At 44.1% G+C, this 18,586-nt stretch overlaps 2 long non-coding RNA genes across 2 annotated transcripts in view; both read left to right on the forward strand.

The window, feature by feature from the left end:
* Positions 1–18,586, forward strand: part of LOC125175991 (uncharacterized) — a 96,947-nt gene that overhangs the window by 13,541 nt on the left and 64,820 nt on the right. The gene's annotated exons all lie outside the window — the stretch shown is intronic.
* LOC125175993 (uncharacterized) lies at positions 15,942–16,569 on the forward strand. Its single transcript, XR_007156091.1, has 2 exons — positions 15,942–16,037; positions 16,274–16,569. It is a non-coding gene; the product is annotated as an uncharacterized LOC125175993 (long non-coding RNA).

Here is an 18,586-nt window from a genome sequence, read left to right on the forward strand (position 1 = left end):
TAACCAGTCTGCCAACTACTGGCCATGTGAGTGAAAGCCATGCCAGACCTACAGTCCCAGCTGGGCCCAGCTGGCTGCAGAGATTTCCCACAGCCCCACCTGCCAAACAGTCCAGAAGAATTGCCCAGCTGACTCGCTGAATCATGAAGAAATAAATGGTTGTTGTTTGAAACTGCTGAGTTCTGCGGTGCTTTGTTACCCAGCAGCAGATAACTGGAACGATAGGCAGTCAGTAAATAGAGAGTAAATGTAGGCAAAAGTGTCTGCATGTTGGTTGGGGAGAAAAGCCTGCACCGGAGAACAGAAGTAAAGTCTGAGTCAGCTGATGGAAGAATGGGGGCCAGAGGGAGGTAGGAGAGACATAATGGCAGCTACCAAGGAAAGAAAACTCATCCTCCTCCCCTTATGAAATTGTGTGTCTTCTATAATATGTAACTGTGTCTTTAAAAACACCTGCCCACACACACCCAGGCAACACTGGGCCACAAAAGTCAGCTGCCGACAATTATACTTGCTCTAGACAATTGTCCTAGGTTGCTTTGGACTTCAAACTCCAGCTTTTGATTCCTTGGTCCTCGGATGTCATACGTCGTTGCTCTTTGCTGCTTCTGGTTCCTTTGGTTCTCAAAACTTCTTGGAGTCTCTTCCTTAACTTTTCGGACTCGACAGTCTGTTCTAAGCTCTGCTAGCTCTTTGTTTCCGCGTTCCCCGTGGCTGCAGGCTGCTTCTGGAGGAAATCCTCTAATCCGGAGTAAAGACTTCAGACATTGTTTTTTTGAAACTTAGGATTCCTGCAGCCTCCTGTTATCCTGGCTGGTGGGGGTGGGAGGGCGATATCCTCTCTGTACCTAACACTTGGTGGGTGCAGCGCAGTGGCACAAACCCAGGAGCTACCTGACTTTCTCTGCTGGAGAGGTGTGAAGGAAGCTGTTGTGCATATGCTCCTGGGAAGCAGGAATGGAGCTGCCGCTCTTGCCACTGCTTTTCCTAAGAGGCCCTGAGAGTTGAGATTGAGTCGTGGGACTGGGGATGGCATTAGATTCTTCTAGAACACAATGCACAACAGGCATTTCTGGACGAGCCTCAGGACCTTAGAAAGAGGACAGGAGAAGAGCAGAGATGTGCCCTTCATATCTGGCCCTTTATTTATTGTAAAGTTTATTTATTTTTGAGAGAGAGAGAGCACAAGTGGGGAGGGGCAGAGAGAGAGGGAGACACAGAATCCCAAGCAGGCCCCAGGCTCTGACCTGTCAGCACAGAGCCCGACATGGGGCTGGAACTCACAAACCATGAAATCATGACCTGAGCTGGAAGTCAAGATGCTTAACACACTGCTCCATCCAGGCGCCCCCATATCTGGCTCTTTATTTATTTATTTAAAAAATTGTTAACATTTATTTATTTTTGAGAGACAGAGACAGAGCACAAGTCGGGGAGGGGTAGAGAGAGAGGGAGACACTGAATCTGAAGCAGGCTTCAGGCTCTGAGCTGTCAGCACAGAGCTGGGCACAGGGCTCGAACCCAGGAACTGCAAGATCATGACCTCAGCCGAAGTTGGATGCTCAGCTGACTGAACCACCCAGGCACCCCTTTATCTGGCCCTTTAAATATGGCTGACATACCATGTACCACGCTGTAGCTGGCAAGTCAAGGCCACTTTATCTCATTGTCACAGGCCACAGTGAAGTATTTAAGTATTCAAACATGATGTTTTCACATTCATGTTCCTGACGCTGTGCCACAGCTTTTGGTTGCTTCTTGTCTCTTCTTTCTTTCTTTCTTTCTTTCTTTCTTTCTTTCTTTCTTTCTTTCTTTCTCTTTTTCTTTCTTTCTTTCTTTCTTTCTTTCTTTCTTTCTTTCTTTCTTTCCTTCCCTGCTTCTCTTTCTTTCTTTCTTTCTTTCTTTCTTTCTTTCCTTCCTTCCTTCCTTCCTTTCTTCCTTCCTTCCTGCTTCTTTCTTTCTTTCTTTCTTTCTTTCTTTCTTTCTTTCTTTTCCTTTTTTTTTGAGAGAGAGAGAGAGTGCTCCAGTGAGGGAGAGGGGCAGAGGGAGAGAGAGAGAGAGGGAGGATCTTTTTTTATTATTTAAATTCTAGTTAATTAACATACAGTTCAATATTGATTGGTTTCAGGAGTAGAATTCAGTGACTTACTTACATACAATACCCAGTGCCCATCACAACAGGTGCCTTCCTTAGTACCCATCACCTATCTAGCCCATCCTTCATCCACTTCCCTTCAACCCTCAGTTTGTTCTCTATCATTAAGAGTCTCCTGTGGTTTGTTTCCCTCTCTCCTCTCCCCCCTCCCCCCATATGCATATCTGGTTTGTTTCTTAATTTTTTTTTTCAACGTTTATTTATTTTTGGGACAGAGAGAGACAGAGCATGAACGGGGGAGGGGCAGAGAGAGAGGGAGACACAGAGTTGGAAACAGGCTCCAGGCTCTGAGCCATCAGCCCAGAGCCCGACGCGGGGCTTGAACTCACGGACCGTGAGATCGTGACCTGGCTGAAGTCGGACGCCTAACCGACTGCGCCACCCAGGCGCCCCTGGTTTGTTTCTTAAATGCCACCTATGAGTGAAATTTGTTTTTCTCTATCTGACTTATTTTGCTCAGCATAATACATTCTAGTACCATCCACATCATTGCAAATGGCAAGATTTCATTCTTTTTCATGGCTGAGAAATATTCCAGTGTGTGTGTGTGTGTATCACAACTTCTTCTTTTTTTTTTTTCAACGTTTTTTATTTATTTTTGGGACAGAGAGAGACAGAGCATGAACGGGGGAGGGGCAGAGAGAGAGGGAGACACAGAATCGGAAACAGGCTCCAGGCTCTGAGCCATCAGCCCAGATCCCAATGCGGGGCTCGAACCCACGGACCATGAGATCGTGACCTGGCTGAAGTCGGACACTTAACCGACTGCGCCACCCAGGCGCCCCAACAACTTCTTTATCCATTCTTCAGTCAATGGACATTTGAGAGAGAGAGAGAATCTTAAGTAGGCCCCATACTCAGCATGGAGCCTGATATGGGGCTTGATCCCACAACGGTGAGTCAGACACTTAACTGACTGAGCTACCCGCACACCCCTGCTTCTTGTCTCTTAAACAAACCATTTGGACTCCGTCTTTGGATCATAGGACTTAACTTTCCTTTCAGAATTTGGAACGATTCTTTCTTTGGATTTTGGTATCCCCCCTCCCCCCCCGCCAGAAAAACCCCACCTCATATAGGAAGAGGGTGATCATCTCATCCTGATTTTCTGAGTTTTAAGATAGGAAGTCTTGGTTCCCAGAAAACCCTTTCAGTCCTGGACAAACCATCCTACTTTGTCCTACATAGGAGAACTCCAAAAAACCCAGATGGCCCGGCTAATCCCTCCATGGCCATGTGCAACTGGGGAAGCCTCTAGTGATGCACAGCTCATCTGTAAGACGAGGGATAACAATAGTGCATGTCACCTAGGGTGGCTGTGAGAATTCAGTGAGACAGAACATGCAGGGAGCTTACCGCTATATAGTAAGTTGCTGGTAAATATTTATTATTGTCATTATTGTTATTCTCAATGTTGTTATTTAGAGACATATTTGAGAAGAGCTGAATTAGCACAATCCTGTAGGGGATTTTAGGAAGTGGTGCTGAAGAACCAAGGAAAACCAATGCTACTAGATAAAACAAAAAGATTAGAACTATGGGGCCATGGAGATGCCTCACCCCTAGAGCAATAACCAAATTAATATTATTTGATGTGAATTAATTATTGTTCACATAGCTTTTGGAAAGAGTGCCTGTCCCATATTTGATTACCATCTTCTAAGGAGTGCTTGAGAAGGGGAGCTGATGCCAGCCGAACACTACAGCATACAGTAAACTGCCAGAGGAGATTTATGAAGAGTGTATCCTACATAGTTTGGCTTTGGCAGCTAACAACTATTGAGCACCAATTGATTCAGAATCTCTGAGAGTGGGTCCCAGAAACCCACGTATTTAACACCTTGCCCAGCTGATTCTTACGTGCCCTGAAGATGGAGAAGCCCACAGCAGGACTTTGGCTCCTGGTGGGTGGGAACTGTACCTTTTCACTCCTTTACCCCACCCCCAGCCACCACACAGGACCTGTGCCCAGAAGGTGCTCCCCGAATCTGTCTTTATTTATCAATCTGTCTTTTTGTTTCTGATGTTAAGGATTTGGTTTGCCCAGAAAGTATTTCTCCAGAACGAGACACCAACATGTGTTCTAGTCACTGAGGCATTTATTTGAACTACTTTTCCACCATGGTGGTAATGATTAGGGCTGAAAATGCTTTGAAAATTAATAAATTTTACGAGGGAAGGAACCAATGAAGTCTGTGCAGGCAAGAGGCTTCGACGAGATGGCTAGATGGAAAGAGCACTTTAAAAATAATTGCCTGGCCTGCCATGGAAGGTACACTCTCCTCTCCAATTAATGCCATCTGGTTATCCAGTGCGACACAAAGCCCCTCCCCAGGAATGCCAGGCGCTGGAAGGAGGACAAGTAATCTAATTCTCCACGACATTTCCATCTCCATTTTAATATGGAAAATCTCGATGAAACGGATTCTACAAGAACAGATTTTCATTATTGAAAAGCCATGTCAGAATAAATTAGCATGAAGAAGAAGCTGGAAAACACTAGATTGGATTATTCAGAACAATTTGATTATCCACCTATTGTTAAAGTTGCTTCATATGCATTTAGAAGGTGTTAGAGACCCTAAGTATTACTCTGTCTGCGAGTGAAAAAGTTAAATGATCAGTCTTGTCTGGGTTGTTAATTTGAATGCTTTCCCAGCTATTTCCAGGTCATCGGGTTGTTTTGCATCTTGGGTGGATAATGATGGCTAGCAGAGCAGTGGTTAGAAGAGGGATTTGCCATTTGTAGATTCAGCTTAGCCTTGGAGCCATCACACCTGAGTATACACTTAGCTGGCATCTACCTGCAGAATATTGTCAAAGGAGAAGAAAGAGCAAAATGGATAGATAGGCAAATTTGGGGGTTGTGGGCAAGAACTGAGCTGCCCCTTTTGCGGGAGAGCCAGGGGGATGGCCCCAGAGACTGCTGGGGTCTCAGGAAGACAGCTAGGGGAAGAGGAGATTGCTCACAAGTTACTCTCAGTGTGGCCAGGGCTCACAGATAAGCTCAGGGCTCCAAAGCCTTTGCCCTAAGGCAGCTCGAGCAAAGTCTCCCTTCCCTTTCTCCGCTCCCCACTAACTTCCAGGCCTCCCTCAGGATGCCCTGTCAGATTCTGTCATCTATTTGGTGTTTCTAAACTCCTGGGGGAGCTTCCCAAATGTAATCTGAGCCTCTCCTTCCCCCCGTCCCCCACCTCCACCCTCCATCTTCTGGAGGCAGAGGATCAGAAGAGTCTAAAGAAGGAGGTGGGCTGACCAGATGGGTGGGCAGCAGGTTACATAGTCAAGGGAACTTATATACAAGGCTTGTCCTGAGCGGCAGCAAGATGTGTAGGTTCCACACCTGCCGCAAAATCTTAAAAGTTTATATGGAGGCCTTAAGTGGGTTCAGTCGAGCATACCAACCAGATGGTCTCAGCACCACATCACTATCTCAAGGTTGTGTCCTGAGGGCAGCCTCTGGGAGTGGGGAAGGCAAGTGAAATGCACATTCCAAGGACAGGGGAGAGGGTGAGGAGCCTCTGATGGCCGGGGTCCAGCACGCGGGTCAACAGCAGTTGCATCTTCTCAATGACGTCCCCCAACACCAGTATTTCTCAAATACCTTCTAATTCTAGGCTGGGCATTAGTTCCCCTACGTGGTCATTATCCATGTGAAATGGGAAAAGCAGCCAAGCATTTCCTCTTTGCTTTATGACTCTGTTTTTGTGCCTAAATTCCTGGTTCCAGCTCAGGGAGTATGTCTTGTTCATCCAGCAGCTACCTCTGTACTTGGCACTTGCTGGGCACATAATAAATGTGCAACAAGTGAATAAGTGAGTGGACCGTGGCCCTGTGGCATGGGTCTGACTGCTCCCATTTAACAGATGAGGAAACTGAAACTCAGAGTTTAAATGATGTGCCTGTGGGTTACACAGCCAAGATGGGAGCTGCAGAGCCTCACCCCATCTTTGTCTTTTGGCTCAAACCCATGATGAGTGGGGCTGAGAGGCCCATAAGTCTCCCTGCCCTGTTCTATATCACAAGCCTATGGACCCCATACCCTCGGGCAGGGCCACTGCTCTGGAAAATCCCTGCTTTCTTAGATTCCTTCACCAAGGGGACTCAATTCATCCCCATCCCTAAATGGTAGCTTTTCTCAGATGGCCATCAGAGCTGCGCCTCCTTACTGCCCAGTAACCCTTCTTTCCTGAGGTTCTTCTGGTCTGAAGGCTTTGCTGGGCCCCGGCTGAATGGGAACCTGGCACCATAGCAGCCTCCACCTTTGCTGCTGCTACCCCCTTGCGGGGCCCACATCTCCAGATCCCCCTGGCCCCCTGCATCTGCAGTGTGCTGCTGGGGCCTCTGCTCTAGTCTCTGAAGGGTAGAGCTCAGTGGTCTTGGGCATGGGTTTTCTGGTTGCCCAAGACTGTGTTCAGAGAACCATGATGGGTATATAAAGCAAGAGATGGGGTGGGGTGGGACACGACACCGGAGCGACTACTAGGCCCTTATCATGAAGAATTCTATGTACCGTGTTGAGTAATTGCCCTGTCTCCGAACGCAAGTAACTCATTGGATATCAGCCCCAAACTTCCTAACTCACCAGCTAGTGTATAAAAGTAAGCCTTCTTCAAACTGAATCAAGCTATGTGACTACTAACTAATCACAATACCTTTTCCTCCCTGGAGCCCAGATAGAGAATTGAAATTCTTCCCACTACTGTCTTCCGGGTAGTTACTACCACTGCACTGGATGAAATCTATCTGCCATCTTGATTCTAGGCTCGCCCCCCCATTTCCACAAGTGGAGGAAGATTCTGTCATCCAGGTAGCCCCGATCCATCCTCCCGGCTCCCCTCTACTCTTTGTTCCAGGGGTCTGTATACCAACAACCCATGGGTTAGTCACGTATCCCGCTCCGCCCCCACTCCCCCAGTCCTACCCCAAAGGACAAACCCACACCCACTAAAAACAACAGTATCTGTGGCTTTCTCAGTGGCCCTGGGAATGGCAAACCTGGGGTGGGGCACAGGCTTTCCTGCTAAGCTCTCTCAGACTTTCACTAACCAGGGGTCTCATTGTGCTTCCTCCATCAGTAACAAGCGGTTGCACCCGTTTCTTAAAGTTGCACGTGAGCGCCACGCTGCCATTAATGAGAACAGTTCTCCATCAGATGAAAGCCTGTAATTCTGCCCCAAAGTTCCGTGTGGGCTCCCGGGTAGTTCTGGCTTCCTTTGTTAGGAGAGAGCGAGGACGCACCGCCTGGAGCCTCTCCCGGGGCAGCAGGGAGCAGAGCTGGCAGATGATTGACAACTCGGAAAGGGGGTGCAGGGGGACGGGGCGCGGGGGGTGTCCTGTGGCTGCCTCTTTCTCGGGCACAGGGCTGCGGGACCAGGATTCTGTTACAAATCGGAGCAGATGCAGACTGTTGTCACCCAGGAGCAGAGGCCGATGTGTGAGGAATTTTAAAACAGAGTTTATTCAGCACCAATTAAATCCCATTTCACAAATTCCGGCCGATGTTTTCACACTAAGCCAGCCTAGGTGGCAGCGCCGGGCTGTGCCCCTGCAGCCTGGCTGTCCACGAAGGGCTGTCAGAGCACAGTTCTGTGCTTTCTTAGAAATGGCAGAAGGATTTATGTGGTATAACTAAGTACCAGAAAGACAAGGTTATTTCTAAGCAGGTAGCAGAAAATAAAACGACAGGCATGAAATGCGAAATAGAATCTTTGAAGAGAAGCATTCGAGCAACCCAGGGGCTCACAAATCAAGAGAGAAAAGGTGTTTTTTTTTTTTCGTTGTCTTTGGTTCTTTGAAGAAGACCAGTTCTCTCTAGTCCAGGGATACCCAATGAACATTATGGGTTTTAGAATGGCTCCCGGTTGAAGCAATTTTATTTTTATTTTTATTTTTTTTATTTTTAAAAATTCACATCAAATTAATTAGCACATAGTGCAACAATGATTTCAGGAGTAGATTCCTTAGTGCCCCTTCCCATTAAGCCCATCCCCCCTCCCACAACCCCTCCAGTAACCCTCAGTTTGTTCTCCATACTTATGAGTCTCTTCTGTTTTGTCCCCCTCCCTGTTTTTATATTATTTGTGTTTCACTTCCCTTATGTTCATCTGTTTTGTCTCTTAAAGTCCTCATGTGAGTGAAGTCAGATGATATTTGTCTTTCTCTGACTAATTTCACTTAGCATAATACCCTCCAGTTCCATCCACATAGTTGCAAATAGCAAGATTTCATTCTTTTTGATTGCCGAGTAATACTCCATTGTATATATATACCACATCTTCTTTCTCCATTCAACCATCCATGGGCATTTGGGCTCTTTCCATACTTTGGCTATTGTTGATAGTGCTGCTATAAACATGGGGGTGCATGGGTCCCTTCGAAACAGCACACCTGTAACCTGTGGATAAATGCCTAGTAGTGCAATTGATGGGTCATAGGGTGTTCTATTTTTAGTTTTTTGAGGAACCTCCATAGTGTTTTCCAGAGTGGCTGCACCAGCTTGCATTCCCACCAACAATGCAAAAGAGATCCTCTTTCTCTGCATCCTCACCAACATCTGTTGTTGCTGGAGTTGTTAATGTTAGCCATTCTGACAGGTGTGAGGTAGTGTCTCATTGTGGTTTTGATTTGTATTTCCCTGATGATGAGTGATATTGAGCATTTTTTTCAGGTGTCAGTTGACCAACTGGATGTCTTTGGAGAAGTGTCTATTCATATCTTTTGCCCATTTCTTCCCTGGATTATTTCTTTTTTGGGTGTTGTGTTTGATAAGTTCTTTATAGATTTTGGATACTAACCCATTATCTGATATGCCATTTGCAAATATCTTCTTCCATTCTGTTGGTTGCCTTTTAGTTTTGCTGATTGTTTCCTTCGCTGTGCAGAAACTTTTTATTTTGATGAGGTTGCAATAGTTCATTTTGCTTTTGTCTCCCTTGCCTCTGGAGACGTGTTGAGTAAGAAGTTGCTGCAGCCAAGATCAAAGAGGTTTATGCCTGCTTTCTCCTCAAGGATTTTGATGGCTTCCTGTCTTGCATTGATGTCTTTCATTCATTTTGAGTTTATTTTTGTGTAAGAAAATGGTCCAGGTTCATTCTTCTGCATGTCGCTGTCTAGTTTTCCCAGCGCCACTTGCTGAAGAGATATTCTTTCCTGCTTTGTCAAAGATTAGTTGGCCATACGTTTGTGGGTCCATTTCTGGGTTCTCTATTCTGTTCCACTGATTTGAGTGTCTGTTCTTGTGCCAGTACCATACTGTCTTGATGGTTACAGCTTTGTAGTATAGCTTGAAGTCTGGGATTGTGATGCCTCCTGCTTTGGTTTTCTTCAAGATTGCTTTGGCTATTCGTCGTCTTTTCTTGTTCCACACAAATTTTAGGATTGTTCTAGCTCTGTGAAGAATGCTGGTGTTATTTTAATAGGGATAACATTGAATATGTAGATTGCTTTGGGTAGTATCGACACTTTAACAATGTTTGTTCTTCCTATCCAGGAGCATGGAATCTTTTTCCATTTTTTTGTGTCTTCTTCAATTTCTTTCATAAGCTTTCTATAGTTTTCAGCATATAGATTTTTCACGTCTTTGGTTAGATTTATTCCTAGGTATTTTATGAGTTTTGGTGCAACTGTAAATGGGATCGATTCCTTCCTTGATTTCTCTTTCTGTCATTTCATTGTTGGTGTATAGGAATGCAACCAATTTCTGTGCATTGATTTTATATCCTGCAATTTTGCTGAATTCATGAATCAATTCTAGCAGTTTTTTGGTGGACTCTTTTGGGTTTTCCATATAGAGTATCATGTCATCTGAGAAGAGTGAAAGTGTGACCTCCTCCTGGCTGATTTGGATGCCTTTTATGTCTTTGTGTTGTCTGATTGCAGAAGCTAAGACTTCCAATACTATGTTGAAAAACAGTGGCGAGAGTGGACATCCCTGTCTTGTTCCTGATCTTAGGGGGAAAGCTCTCAGGTTTTCCCCATTGAGGATGATATTAGCATTGGGTCATTCATATATGGCTTTTATGATCTCGAGGTATGCTCCTTCTATCCCTACTTTCTTGAGGGTTTTTATCAAGACAGGATGCTCTATTTTGTCAAATGCTTTCTCTGCATCTATTGAGAGGAGCGTGTGATTCTTGTTTTTTCTTTTATTGATGTGATGAATCACGTTAATTGTTTTGCAGATATTGAACCAGCCCTGCATCCCAGGTATAAATCCCACTTGGTCATGGTGAATAATTTTTTTAATGTATTGTTGGAGCCAGTTGGCTAATATCTTGTTGAGTATTTTTGCATCCATGTTCATGAGGGAAATTGGCCTATAGTTCTCCTTTTTAGTGGGGTCTTTGTCTGGTTTTGGAATCAAGGTAGTACTGGCTTCATAGAAAGAGTTTGGAAGTTTTCCTTCCATTTCTATTTTTTTGGAACAGCTTCAAGACAATAGGTGTGAACTCTTCCTTAAATGTTTGGTAGAATTCCCCTGGAAAGCCATCTGGCCCTGGACTCTGTTTTTTTGGCAGATTTTTGATTACTAGTTCGATTTCCTTACTGGTTTTGGGTCTGTTCAAATTTTCTATTTCTTCCTGTTTCAGTTTTGGTACTGTATATGTTTTTAGGAATTTGTCCATTTCTTCCAGATTGCCCATTTTATTGGCATATAATTGCTCATAATATTCTCTTATTATTGTTTTTATTTCTGCTGTGTTGGTTGTGATCTCCCCTCTTTCATTCTTGATTTTATTTATTTGCGTCCTTTCCTTTTTCTTTTTGATCAAACTGGCTAGTGGTATGTCAATTTTGTTAATTTTTTCAAAGAAACAGCTCCTCGTTTCATTGATTTGTTCTACTGGTGTTTTTGGTTTTGATAGCATTAATTTCTGCTCTAATCTTTATTATTTCCTGTCTTCTGCTGGTTTGGGGTTTTATTTGCTGTTCTTTTTCCAGCTCCCTAAGGCATAAGATTAGGTTGTGTATCTGAGACCTTTCTTCCTTCTTTAGGAAGGCCTGGATTGCTATATACTTTCCTCTTATGACCGCCTTTGCTGTGTCCCAGAGGTTTTGGGTTGTGGTATTATCATTTTCATTGACTTCCATATACTTTTAAATTTCCTCTTTAACTTCTTGGTTAGCCCATTCATTCTTTAGTAGGATGTTCTTCAGTCTCCAAGTATTTGTTACCTTTCCAAACTTTTTCTTGTGATTGATTTCGAGTTTCACAGCACTGTGGTCTGAAAATATGCACGGTATGATCTCTATCTTTTTGTATTTACTTAGGGCTGATTTGTGTCCCAGCATATGGTCTATTCTGGAGAACGTTCCATGTGCACTGGAGAAGAATGTATATTCTGCTGCTTTAGGATGAAATGTTCTGAATATATCTGTTAAGTCCATCTGGTCCAGTGTGTCATTCAAAGCCATTGTTTCCTTGTTGATTTTCTGTTTAGATGACCTGTCCATTGTTGTAAGTGGGCTGTTGAAGTCCCCTAGTATTATGGTATTATCAATGAGTTTCTTTATATTTGTGATTAATTGATTGATATATTTGGGTGCTATCACATTTGGAGCATAAATGCTTACAATTGTTAGGTCTTCTTGGTGGATAGACCCTTTAATTATGATATAATGCCCTTCTTCATCTCTTGTTACAGTCTTTATTTTAAAGTCTAGTTTGTCGGATATAAGTATGGCTACTCTGACTTTCTTTTGTCGACCATTAGCATGATGGTTCTCCATCCCCTTATGTTCAATCCGTAGGTGTCTTTAGGTCTAAAGTAGGTCTCTTGGAAACCATCCATATAGATGGATCTTGTTTTCTTATCTATTCTGTTACCCTATGTCTTTTGATTGGAGCATTGAGTCCATTGACATTTAGAGTGAATACTGAAAGATATGAGTTTATTGCCATTATGATGCTTGTAGAGTTGGAGTTTCTGGTGGTGTTCTCTGGTCCTTTCTAATCTTTGTTGCTTTTGGTATTTATATATATATATATATTTTTTTTCATCTTTTTTCCCCTCAGAGAGTCCCCCTTAAAATTTCTTGCTGGTTTAATGGTCACAAACTCCTTTAATTTTTGTCTGGGAAACTTTTTCTCTCTCCTATTTTGAATGACAGCCTTGCTGGATAAAGAATTCTTGGCTACATATTTTTCTGATTCAGCACACTGAATATATCCTGCCACTCCTTTCTGGCCTGCCAAGTTTCTGTGGATAGGTCTGCTGCAAACCTGATCTGTCTTCCCTTGTAAGTTAGGGACTTTTTTTCCCTTGCTGCTTTCATGATTCTCTCCTTGCCTGAGTATTTTGTGAATTTGACTATGATATGCCTTGTTGACAATCGGTTTTTGTTGAATCTAATGGGAGTCCTCTGTGCTTTCTAGATTTTGATGTCTGTGTCTCTCCCCAGGTTAGGAAAGTTTTCCACTATGATTTGCTCACATAACCCTTCTACCCCTATTTGTCTCTTTTCCTCTTCTGGGACCCCTATGATTCTGATGTTGTTCCTTTTTATTGAGTCACTGATTTCTCTAACTCTTGAATCGTGCTCTTTTGCCTTAACCTCCCTTTTTTTTTCTGCTTCATTATTCTCTATATTTTGTCCTCTATATCGCTGATTCTCTGTTCTGCCTCATCCATCTTTGCTGCCGCTGCATCCATCCATGATTGCAACTCAGTTATAGCATTTTAAATTTCATTCTGGCTATTTTTTACTTCTTTTATATCTGCAGAAAGGGATTCTAATCTATTTTCAACTCCAGCTAGTATTCTTATTATCGTGATTCTAAATTCTGGTTCAGACGTCTTGTTTGTATCTGTGTTGGTTAAATCCCTGGCTGTCGTTTCTTCATGCTCTTTCTTTTGGGGTGAATTCCTTCGCTTTGTCATTTTGAAGGGAGAAAAGGAATTAATGAGGTAGAAAAATTGAAAGAAAAACAATTAAAATCAAAAAAATATTAAAATTAAAAATTAAACACACACACACACACAAATCGAATAGATGATGCTAGATCTTAGGTGTGCTTTGGTCTGGGTGTTGAAAGTTCTTTGATACATTAGAGAAAAAAAAAGGGGGAGGAAATCATTTGAGAATTTGAAAAAATGAATACGCTGAAGTAGACTAAAATGAGATGATGGGGGTAAAATAGAATTTGAAAAAATATACACAAAAGTAATGAATATAGTAGAAAAAATTAAAGAAAGGTATTTTTAATAAAAACTAAAAATAAATATGAATTTTTTCTTTTTCTTTTCAAGAAACAAGAAAAGAAAAAGAAAAAAGATTAAAAAAGAAAGAAAAAAAGGAAATCATTTGAAAATTTGAAAAAATGAATACACTGTAGTAGACTAAAATAAAATGATGGAAGTAACATAGACTTTGAAAACATTTACATAAAAGCAAAAAATATAGTAAAAAAATTAAATAAAAATATTTTTAATAGAAATTGAAAGTAAAAATGAAGTTTTTCTCTTTCTGCATTCAAGAAAAAGAAAAGAAACAAAAAAGAGAAAAAAAGAAAAAGAAAGAAATAAAAAGGAAATTGTTTGAAAATTTGAAAAGGTGAATACACTGAAGTAGACTAAATAAAATGATGGAAGTTAAAATAGAATTTGAAAAAATTTACACGGAAGTAAAAAATATAGTAATAAAAATTAAAGAAAAAAAAATATATATTTTAACCTTTATTTATTTTTGAGACAGAGAGAGACAGAGCATAAACGGGGGAGGGTCTGAGAGAGGGAGACACAGAATCTGAAACAGGCTCCAGGCTCTGAGCTGTCAGCACAGAGCCCGACGCGGGGCTCGAACTCATGGACCGTGAGATCATGACCTGAGCCGAAGTCGGACGCTTAACCGACTGAGCCACCCAGGCTCCCCAAAGAAAAGTATTTTTAATAAAAATTGAAAATAAAAATGAATTTTTTCTCTTTCTGTATTCAAGAAAAAGAAAAAAAGTATAAAAGAAAAAAAGAAAGAAAAAAAGGAAAGAAAGAAAATTGAATAGATGAACCTGCTAACAGATTGAAGTAGGACTGGAATTGCTTCATTTTCTCCTAGAAGTCAGTCTATGTAGCTCTTTATAGTCCATAAATTAAGCCGGTGGTGAGACTTGTGTTCTTGAAGAGGGAAGTTGGCCCAGTTGGGCGGGGCTTAGTGTAATGGCTCCGCTCTCCACTAGATGGCGCTGCTAGCCTGCTGGGGTGGATTGTTGGGCGCTCATAGGTGCGTATGCCCATGTGCAGGAGCGGTGAAAATGGCGCCACCCAGCTACCCAGTCTGTTCTCCTGGATCAGCAATTGCGCACCTGTCCTCTGTCTTCAGCTCTTGTCCACTCCCTGCTTTTTCACTCTCCGTGACCAGGCCCCAGGAAGTACCTCTTTCCTGAGTTTTGTCTCAGATGCGGCTGTTTTCCCCGGCCCCTTACTTCCGAAGGACTGTGGCTTTCACCTGTTCCGCTCCTCTGCAGGGGGCGGGGGAGGGGAGGGGGGTCTCACTGAACAATGGCCAAATGAGCAATGGCCGAATGTCAGTTGCACCCAGGAACGCTTGCTGGGCCCTGCTGCCGCCAGTGCTCTGAGACTGCGGCCAGGTGCCAGCCCACCCCAGAAAATGTTCCCGAGACAGTGTAGCAGCAGCATTTCAGGGATTATGGAAAATCACAACACACATCTGGCACCAGGCTTCACCCTTGACGACCTTGTTTCAGCACCAGCAAGTGTGGCTGTTTTCTGGGGTCCGTTGGGACCAGGTGGCTTCAACAGTCTCTACCAAATGTCCTTCCAGCAGTGGAACCACTTTTACCCATGTGGCCCGAGAACCTCATGGACCCCACTCTGCTCCTGGGGATTCACCCTTCCCACCAGTGCACCACCAGGTATCGAGCTGAGGAGTTCCAGCCTTTGCGCTTCCCTTGTTTACAGTCTTAATGGAATTTAAACCCTCTCCTTTCTCCCTTTTTAGTTTAGTCCCTGCGGCTGTGTCCAATTTTCCACTTTCTTTTCAGCTTTTGGGGAGGGGTGCTTTTCCCGTATTCTGCCCCCCTCCCCAGTCTCTATCCTCTCTCCACCCGCAAAAGTGGTTCCCTACCCTCAGCGGCTTCTGGCTCCCCAAATTTGCCTCTCCATGCCACGTACCTGCTGAATTCTGTGGTTCAGGTTGTGCAGACTGGCAGTTAAAGCAATTTTAAAAAGAACATCACAGATAAAGCCTCCTGGGTTGTCTTTTAGCTATTGAATGGTCCACCAGAGAATTAGCCCATTCTTCACTCAACACCCGGCCTAGAACTGGAAATCATGAGGATATCCTAATGTTAGGATGTCCTCCCTCTAGTCACTTTTTTTTTTACCTTCTCAGGCACCCCAGAAGCCCCACATTGGGGCACAGATCCAAATTCTCACTCTTCATTCCTGACTTGGAGGCAGCCTTAAATGCAGCCCCCCTTACTGCCCTACGTTTCTGCCCTTGTAAGGTGAGCTCCCAACTGCATGGCCTCCTTCGCATCCCCATTGAGGCCTGGGGCAGCTTTAAATCCAGGAAACAGCCCCCTTGAGCCTTGTGGGAACTTCATCAGCTCTCCAGAGCCAAAGGGATCTCCTGTGCACCAGGAATCTTCAAACTCTGGTCTAGCTACTGGAAATGCACCATAAAGAGCAAGGAGTAGGGCAAGTGAAAACAGGGTGGGGTGGGAGACAACTAGCCCCCCCCCCCCGCACCTGAGGTTTGTCTATGACACATCTCTGGGGGGACAGGTCACAAAGGCTGAGTAGGGCATGGGGGTTTGCGAGCAGAGGGAAGACAAGCGTTGACCATCTGTTCTCTCCCTCCTTTCCATCCTCCCTTCCTTTTCCCTTTCCTTCTTTGCCCTTATTTCTAAAAGTCTAATTAGGTGAGAGGAAACTACATGAATTTGTATGCTTTCCATGTCTTTGCAACTAAAGTTTGAAAATTTAATACTTCAAAGGCTGTTCTTTGCTCTTTCTCCTTCTCTTCCGCCTTGAGAACTTTTCCTGCAAGTGAGACCTCTGACCCCTGGCTGGTGATAGGATCCTTGGACTTGAACTGCAAGGCATGTGACTTATCTCATACTTTGATTGCCAACATAATTTTCCATTTATTTTACAGAAACAGTTTTATTGAAACAGGGGAGAAAGTGATGGCTCCCACCCCACTTCAGAAACAACCTTGCTTGGTGATTAGTCATTCAGTTCCTGTCGATTTACTACTGGCAAAAAGGACATTTTAATTATAAAGAAAGACAATAGAAAAACTGCATTTTCTGCAACATATCTTTCTGGAACCAATGAAGCCCCAGGTAGAACTCTAGGAGTCAAATGAGAACAGAGTATAGCAGACTTTCATCCTGATGCAACTTTAAAAGACAAGGGACTAAAACGTGCATTTATTAGAGGAAAGCTGTACACCTGTTTTTCTCCACTTCAGTTTTTTTGTGCTCAAACGGGAGATCTGGGGTTCCCACAGCTGGCAGAGATCCTGGAGACCCTCCAGCCCAGGTACTTGAATAAAGAAATTCTAAACAGGACTGAGCCAGCAAGACTGAGTCTCAGGGCAAAGCCTGATATGGTTGGAAGCCAGGAGTTGACCCAGGTTGAGAAAGGCAGGGCCAGGATGTGCCTAGGCCAATGGCAGAAGGAAACTATCCAAGGAAGGAATGGAAGTCAGGGAGCTGTCAGAAAGGGGGGCAGGGGTGGGCATTAGCAGGCCTGTAGAGCAAGATCGTACAGCTAAAGGTCCAGCTGGTAACTGAACTGAGGTCAGAGGGTAGGGTGTAAGATAACAGAGAGTGGTGGGGACTACGTCAAAGTGGCAGCTAAGTGCCTCTGTCTGAAGGTTGCTAGCTCTCCTCAGATCCAGTGACTTGTGGCCATGAAGGAAGGAATGCAGGCCCATCATGACCATATCTTACCATTGTTAAAGAAAAGCATGAGACCTTGAGTTTTACTTGAAACATCCCCGGTTTGGAACACTGGACAAGTCAACGAAATATGGGTTGGTTGGGGTCCTGTGACAAAGTCTGTGGCCTGTATAAAATCAAATGTCAAGGCAAAACTCAGATGGATACATGAGAGAAGTAGGCACAAAGTGGGCGCAGATGGGAGTAGCTTGGGCTCCAGGGAGAGGTGAGGTCAGAGGGCAAAGGGCTGGCTTCGTGGGAGGCACACAGCTTGGCCACAGTCTTTCAGCACAACCCTTCTTCACTACCATGGAGGCTTCAGGCCATCAGCCCCTTCTCTGCTCCCCCAGCACCAGCGTGAAGGCAAGGTTGTCACAACAGCCTAAAATCCCCTATGGGATCTGGACCCCCCGATTCTCTGGCATCATCCCCTCCTACTCTCTCTTCCTTTCCGGCACTCCAGCCACAAGAGCCTCTGTGGTTCCTTGGATGTACCAGGCACATCTCTCCGGTAGGGCCTCCGCATGGCCGTTCCTTCTGCTTAGCACGCTCTTCCCCCACATCTCCACATGGCAGATTCCCCACCTGCTTCTAGTCTTTGCTCAGTGTCCTCTTCTGACCTCTCTCTATGCAAGTTCAACCTACAGCTGCACCTGGTTGGCTTCTCAGTTCTTATTTTCTTTTTCCAAATCAATCACCACCTCCCAAATATTACACAATTTACTTGTTTATTGTGTGTCTCATGCAACTAGAATGTAAGCTCCTCCAAGGTGAAGGTTTTTGTCTGTTTGGCTCAGATGGCTGGAACATAGTTTTTCACATTAAGAGGCACTCAGTGAATATTTACTGAAAGCAAGTATGAATTCATATTTCTTCCTCCTGTCATGTAGCTCTGGGGGGAGCCGCTCTTCCCTTCCCTATTTTATTCCTCCTCTGTGTTTCCCAGAGTTCAACTCAGGTCAGCAAATGTTTGTTGAGCGACCATGCTATGCTAAGCCTCAGAGAGACTTCTGATAGCATAGGGACAAAGGGAAACAGTGCCTGCCCTCAAAGAACTTATCATCTAAGAGGAGATGCATGGTAAGTATTATTACAGGGGATGTCCAAGGGTCTGTGGAGAATCAGAGGAGGACCACTTGAACTGGTCTTAAAAGATGTGCAGAGCTTAATGGGAGAAGAGGACATGCTAGGTGTCCAGGGGGTGGGGCCAGGCGGGGAGCAAGAGTAAGTCAACAGGAAGGATGCTGTGAACTTAACTTTGTGGGGTGTTTAAAATGAACTACTTATAGGACATTGGCTGATGCCCCTGTGACCATATGTTCATTGGCATTTTGATGCTTTCTATGACTCTGCAATTAAAATTTGCAAATTTAGTATTTCAAAGGCTGTTCTTTGCTCTTCCTCCTCCTCTTCTGCTTTGCGAACTTTTCCTGCAAGTGAGACCCCTGACCCCTGGCTGGTGATAGGATCCTTGGACTTAAACTGCAAGGCATGTGATTTATCTCATGCTTTAATTGCCAACA

Source organism: Prionailurus viverrinus, chromosome D1 (genome assembly GCF_022837055.1).
Source record: "Prionailurus viverrinus isolate Anna chromosome D1, UM_Priviv_1.0, whole genome shotgun sequence".
Taxonomy (NCBI): domain Eukaryota; kingdom Metazoa; phylum Chordata; class Mammalia; order Carnivora; family Felidae; genus Prionailurus; species Prionailurus viverrinus.